Raw genomic sequence first — 7,682 nt, 5'->3', positions numbered from 1 at the left:
TTCAATTGTCACTTAGGATGGTGCTAATATTACGAATCAAGGCTCCATTAGAGCACATCGATTTATTAATCATCGGCTATTGGATATCAAACGTTTGGTAAATTATGGCACGTAGTCGTCGGAGGAAACCCGCTATAGCAAGACATATTTTATATGCACCATTCCACATACAGGATAACACGGCTTTTGGTATACCAGTCGTGGGGCACTGGTTAGGTCGGAGTGGGACACTCAGATAATGAAACCACTGACGTGGTTTGATCCTGCAACTCAACCAATTTTTAACACTATAATAATTAGGCGTCAAACCTTCCCTGAGTTCAGTGATATCGATCCACACTAACGGTCACAGATTTACAATATACATTTGACTGGTCGTCGATGTGGTCATTTCGTTTAACGTGAAGCGCATCAACCAATCGAGAGAACGGTTGGGATTTTTATTTTTCTCAGTGCTTCAGCGACAAATATGCACAAATGAAGAGGTTTCTACTTCCCCGATCCGTGCGAGATTCATCACAATTCAATTCAATTCTTTATTAGCTTTAAGTTTTACAACTCATCAGCATATATACAAAACATAATACCAAAAAAAAATATATATATATATATATATACAATATATACATGTGCACAAAAATGGTGGGTATGGTTTTCTTAAAAGTAATTAGGGATACTACGAATGTGATGCCGATTTTATGGCAACCAAAGTTCTCGGCGACTGTACATTGTATGACAAAGGTTGTAAATGTACAAAACTAAATGATCAGATTTACACTAAGGCGTACGAGCTCCCATTCTTTTACAGAGGAGGCGGTGGGGGGGGGGAGCCATGCCGATTCAGGCGCGTGCGCAGGGGGGTTGGGGGTCGACCCCCCCCCCCAACGCCCCCCCCCCCCGCTCAAGGCGAAAAAAAAAATTCATATCCCGATTTTTTACATTCCTGTGAAAGCAGCTCGGCTAGCCAGCAGAAAACACCTCAGAATAGCCCTAGAAGGGGTCAGTTTTTCAAAATGTTCGGGGGGAGGGCCACCCAGACCTCCCAGCACGGGCTTCGCGCCTGCGGGGCTCGCGGCGTCGGGCTTCGCCAGACACCTCGACCCCTCCCCCCCCCCCCCCCCCCCTGCAAACTTTCCTGCGCACGCCCCTGCGATTTTTGCCCGAATTAAACAGAAGTGCCCGAAAACGGATTACGTTTATTCATAATAGCATTGCTGCCAAACAGATATATAGGGCTGGAAACGAATCATCACGCATTTCTAGATGGATTAAAACTAATATTGTGTGAAGAATTATGAAAATAAATGGTGAAAAGTGTTCCGGCCAGATACTTTTGCTCAAATGTCTCAATTGTTTTTGCCCGAATGTTCTTCCAGTTGCCCCCCCCCCCCACTTTCAACCCCCCCCCCCCCCCACCCCCCGGTCTCGTACGCTTATGGATCTACAGTACAGTAGCGTGTTCTACTGCAATATTCCCGACTTGTGTAACAAATCATCTGTTTTGTTTCATTTTGTTTCCTAGGATTAACCAGTGGAACAAGAAATTGGACTCTGTGAGCGCCGAGTTAGATCAATGTCTGTTACGTGGTATGTTTAATGTAGATCGTTTTCCCAGCCATTACCAGATCCTCATCACAATAATATGTGCTTGTCTATGATGGGTCCTCAACAATATGTCTGACGCCATATAACCGTAAATAAAATGTGTTGAGTGCGTCGTTAAATAAAACATTTCCTTCCTTCCTTCCTCTCTCTCTCTCTCTCTCTCTCTCTCTCTCTCTCTCTCTCTCTCTCTCTCTCTCTCTCTCTCTCTCTCTCTCTCTCTGCCTGTTGTGTATTGTGAATGATATATATAAAATAATAATAATAATAATAATAATAATAATAAAGGGCACTTGAAGTGGGCGGGGGGCGGAAGGCGGGTGCTGTGTCCCCCTTTGGATCCGACAGTGCTCTCTCTCTCTCTCTCTTTCTCTCCCCCTTTGGGTCCGACAGTGTCTGTCTTGTCTTCTCTCTCTCTGTCTCCTCTCTCTCTCTCTCTCTCTCTCTCTCTCTCTCTCTCTCTCTCTCTCTCTCTCTCTCTCTCTCTCTCTCTCAATGTAGTTGAAATAATTATATACATATACGTGTCTGTTTTAAATCCTGTTTTTATTTTCAGAAACTACACCGATTCCGTCTGATTGTGATACGGGTAACGACAGTATTGTATTTGTTTTACATGTGTATATTTTTACTGTTAAAAATAAGTAGGGGATACTCCATTTCAAATATAAATAATTATAGAATGAAATGAGATATAAAACTCAACAGAAGTGCACAATGTGCGTTAATGGTCCCACTCAAAGAGCATTAAAAAACCGCACCGATTGTTTTGATCGCGAAACACGTAACGTGACGTTGCATGTGCGATGGGTGTGGTTTGAAATTGAACATTTAGTTTGTGTGTACGTTGTGTGCACACTGTGGCAATATTTTTTTCTTGATTATTACTGGAACACTAAAACATAACCTTGCTGTCACATTCTTTACAACATTTTGTAACTTTTCAACAGTGCGACGTCTCTAGCGTCAGGAACTTCTCGGGCTGTAGGCATGCTCCAAGTTGGCACCACCCAGCGATTTGTGGCCCGTAGACTTAATGTGTCACGATCAATCATTAGCCGATTGTGCACCCGATATCGACAAACCAGAAATGTGGATGATCGACCCCGTTCAGGACAGCCAAGGGCCGTAACTCCGATTGAGGACCACTTCATTAGGACTTATACTTTGAGGAATCGAGGTCAATCAGCCAATCAAATCGCAAGAGAACTCAGTGTTACAACTGACGTTAGTGTCTGGTCAGACTATTTCGTAACATTTGAAATATTCGCATAGAAGTAACATCCACACATGTCGACCCTACGTTAACCCACACTTCACTGCGAGACACATTGCTGCCAGACGTCAGTGGTGTACACATCGTAGACATTGGGCTAACAGGCGCTGGGCTCGGGTAATGTTTTCAGACGAGTTCGGATTCACACTAGACGTCCATGATCGACGACAGCGTGTCTGGCGACGTCCCAATGAACGCTACGCCAACGTCAACGTTCGTCCTCATGACCAATTTGGAGGAGGGTCCGTTATGGTGTGGGGTGGCATCACCATGACTTCCAGAACCCAGCTGCATATTGTTCATGGGAGGGTTACTGGGCAGTACTACTGTGACAACATCCTTGCACCGATCGTTGTGCCCTTCGCACGTCTGGCTGGACGCCATTTTTGTTTTTAAGGACGACAACGCCCGTGCGTATCTGCAACAAAAGAACATAACCACACGACCGTGACCAGCCCTAAGCCCAGGCCTTTTACCCATTGAGCACATGTGGGAATGTCAACGTCAGCCAACCAACTTGGCTGAATTAGATGCCGCTTTCCAAGAGGAATGGGACAGGTTCCCCCAAAATGTTATTGGACGTTTAATCAGGAGCATGCTACGTCGGATTCGTGCGTGCGTGGCGAACCGCGGGGGTTTTACCCGTTACTAGTGCAAATATTAAAAACGTCAAATTGACAAGCACCACCCTTGTTGCCAATCTTTGTCTCCTCCAGACCTACATCACTATACTGGCTATAAGCTTTAATGTCAATACCTTGACACAGGAGTGCTTGTGTTTTACTATTAATTAATATTGCAACAACAACAAAAAAACAAACAAAAATAATTAATAATACATCTCTGTTATATTGTATTATATCCCCTACTTATTTTGAACATTATATATATCTGATTCTCTGCTTCGGTTCCCTCCCTCACCCCACCCCCCACTCTCCCCCCACCCTCTCTCTCTCTCTCTCTCTGATTCTTCCTCCCAAATTCTCACCCTCTCTGATTCTCTGACCACCCCCACCCATCTGTCTCTCTGTTCATAATTTTGGGAGTCTTATTATTACTATTAAATATATTATTTAATGTATTATTATATATTATTATTATTATTATTATTACTAGGTTGACCAACGAGGAAGTGGACAAAGGAATAAAGTCGCCTTAAACCGATCCTCTGTCTTTCTGTTTTATATTTACAAGTACACGTTTTTGCAGCCTTTACCAGAATAAAAAAAATAAGAGAACAGAACAGAACAAGCATTCTGAGAGTACTGCGAAGCAATACATGTTCACTACCGGGTCCAACACGTTTTTGTATCTCCAAAGTTCAAGGGCCATAACTGCGGTTAAATGGTTAAATCGCCATGAAAGTCAAACTTTATCTGTAACCGTAACATATATGATACAGTTATAGGCTATACACACTCTCATCTCAATATCTTGAGGCATTGTCAACAAAACGTCCAGATAACTATGTCATGTCATGTCATAGGGTTTTACGTGCACATTCAGAACAAGCTGTTGTAGCGCACACCTGTCATGGACACAAGAGCCGGCCTTGGCCGGCTCCTCCTTCCATGACAGGAAAGGTGGGGGTGGGGGGGGGGGGAGGGGAGAGGAGGGACCGCCTGCACTGGCAGGTGCAAGGGAGCACCAGCAGCACGATCAAATCGGTAGTAGGAGGGTGGGGGTGGTGGTGGTGCTATGGAATTTGAATGGAGCAGTTAAATGCCAAAGAGAAAAGGGTGCGCAATTTTGATTGAGGGAATTTGGCGCAATTTTGAACGGTCGGTCGAAAGGTAAATGGCCGAGCTAATATAGGTTTTGATATTAGTGAATCGAGATAACTATGTGGAACAGACAGACAGGGCGGGGATAAAACCTTTAATCCCCTCCGGTTGGACCAGTAGGGGAACTATAAAGAAATGAAACAAGAGGCCGATTCGTGGAGTGCAGGATACACATTTTCCTGGAGGTCAACGTCACCAAATTATTAGCCATTTTGTTTTTCAATGAGTCAAGGAAGCATCCAGCCAAATGTATTTGAAAATTATCTATAGTCCGTCCAATCCTCCTACAAAAATGTTTGTTTGTTTGTTTTTGTTTTTGTTTTTTTGTTTTTTGTTTTTTTTCGAAACAATAATTTCAGTTTGGATTGACTTAAGAAGAAAAGAAAAAAAAAAACTTGAAAATAATGAAAAAATACTCTTTTTTTTTGTTAAGTGTGTGTAATTAAAAAACCCCAATAAGCTCGAAAATAAATTACTTGTAGTAAATTCCACAGTATGAGAAACAGACGTTACCTATTGGAAAGACTATAGTAATTCTGAAGAAATTTACACTTTGAATGCATTTATAATAAAACAAAGAAATAAAAAAATAAAAATAAATAAAAACAAACAAAACAAACAACAACAACATCATGTTCACCCTCTTCCCGGGGACAAGCGAAATATTTACAGATTTAATAAACCATCTATGTCCTTTACGTACATGAAGACTATGTATATTATTTATGCATGTTTGAAAGATGAGAGAAGATGATTTGTTAAACATTAGTTTAGGTGTTTTTTTTCCTTCTGAGCCTCGCTCCCCAGTCCTCTGGCGAAGCCAGGGCTGGATGGGTATCTGAATGAATAAATTCGTATTTTATTTTCCGTGGGCCAAGGAAACTTTCTACCGAATTTATGTGGTACGGGTCTAGTAGGCCTACATCAGACGAATTTACAGATTAAATGCATTTTTCTAGATAACTGTAATAAATTTCAATCCCTCCCTTTGGACAAACGTGGGATCTAACATTAATGTTAATCACAAATTAGACTGCAGCGCTTATGGTTAAATTGATGCAATTGAACGGAACGGAATTAACTTCGCGATCATTTCTGACGCCCCATAATACGATTCATAAATAGTGTGCCGCCCCGCAATATAACATCATGTTTCTGCCAATGCCTACGCACCCCAACCTCCTGCCTGTACTTCAACGGTTCTGATTAACAAACACATTTAAACAATCATTTAACAAACACTTACCTCTGTTCATATATTCACTCAACACTTCAAGTCTTGTAGAAAATATTGCAACAGAACTAGATCCATGCACATTATAAATGTATACACATTTAAAATAGTTAAATTATGCTTATACATGTCAAACAGCGATTCTTATTGAACATTTCTGAAGTTAAATGATATAGTAGTACGTAGCATCGCTCTGACATCAATACGCATAATTATTAGAACGTCGTAGCATTGTTGACGTCACGTCAAAGGAATGCTAACGTTTTAATTCCGAGGAAACTCGCTTCATTTTTTTCATTAAAAGCGAGGTATATTTATATATGCACCATCCCACAGACAGGATAACACATACCACGCCTTTGATACACTATGCTAAAACAGGAAATAGCTCAATGAGTCCATCGACAGAGATCGATCCTATACCGATCGTGCATCAAGCGAATACTTTACCACTTACCTATGAACCCGCCCCCCAAGATTCCAGCAAAATCAATCGCACGAATATGATTTTATTGTACATAACACAAATTGCTTGGTGCCGGGATAGGAGTGGGGGTGGGGGAAGGGGGGGGGGGGGGATTTGGGGGAGAAGGAAAATAAGAAGCGTTTTATTTTAACAACGCACTACTCAACACATTTTAATTACGGTCAGCTCTGTCTCACAGACAGGATAGCACGTTATCGTGGTGCACTGGCTGGAACGAGAAATAGTCCAATGAGGATCGACCAGGCAAGCGCTTTACCATTGGGTTACGTCCCACCCAGTCTTTAGACGTACAGATGAAGGAATTTTCCAGCGTGGAGAGTGGAGGTGGTATGGGGGAGGGAATTAAGAAAGAAAGAAATGTTTTATTTAACGACGCACTCAACACATTTTATTTACGGTTATATGGCGTCATACATATGGTTAAGGACCACACAGATTTTGAGAGGAAACCCGCTGTCGCCACTACATGGCCTACTCTTTCCGATTAGCAGCAAGGGATCTTTTATTTGCGCTTCCCACAGGCAGGATAGCACAAACCATTGCCTTTGTTGAACCGGTTATGGATCACCGGTCGGTGCAAGTGGTTTACACCTACCCATTGAGCCTTGCGGAGCACTCACTCAGGGTTTGGAGTCGGTATTTGGATTAAAAATCCCATGCCTCGACTGGGATCCGAACCCAGTACCTACCAGCCTGTAGACCGATGGCCTACCACGACGCCACCGAGGCCGGTAGGATAGCCCGTTATCGTGGTGCACTGGCTGGAACGAGAAATAGTCCAATGATAATCGATCAGGCAAGCGCTTTACCATTGGGTTACGTCCCACCCAGTCTTTAGACGTACAGATGAAGGAATGTTCCAGCGTGGAGGGGGGGGGGGGGGGGGGGATTAAAGGATTGTTTTAGGGAGAGGGTGCACCGTTTCAGGAAAAGGTAAAGTTCGTCTTGTTTAACGATACCACTAGAGCACATTGATTAATTAATAAACTGCTATTGGATGTCAAACATTTGGTAATTCTGACACGTATAGTCATAAGAGGAAACCCGCTACATTTCCCAGAGACAGGAAAGCACATACCACGGCCTTTGACCAGTTGCGGTGCACTGACTGGAACGAGAGAAAAACCCCAATCAGTTGAATGGATCCAAAGGCGGATCTAGGGGTGGGGTCAGGGGCTCGGCCCCTCCCACTACATTTTGCGACAGTTATAATTTTATTATAGATTAATTGTCATCCCGCTCCAAACCTTACCAAAATTCCGTTGGCATTCCGCCTCATGTCATTGGGACCCCCTGGGT

Source organism: Gigantopelta aegis, chromosome 2 (assembly GCF_016097555.1).
Source record: "Gigantopelta aegis isolate Gae_Host chromosome 2, Gae_host_genome, whole genome shotgun sequence".
NCBI lineage: Eukaryota > Metazoa > Mollusca > Gastropoda > Neomphalida > Peltospiridae > Gigantopelta > Gigantopelta aegis.
The sequence above is the reverse complement of the archived record's forward strand: the minus strand, read 5'-3'. Positions refer to the sequence as shown.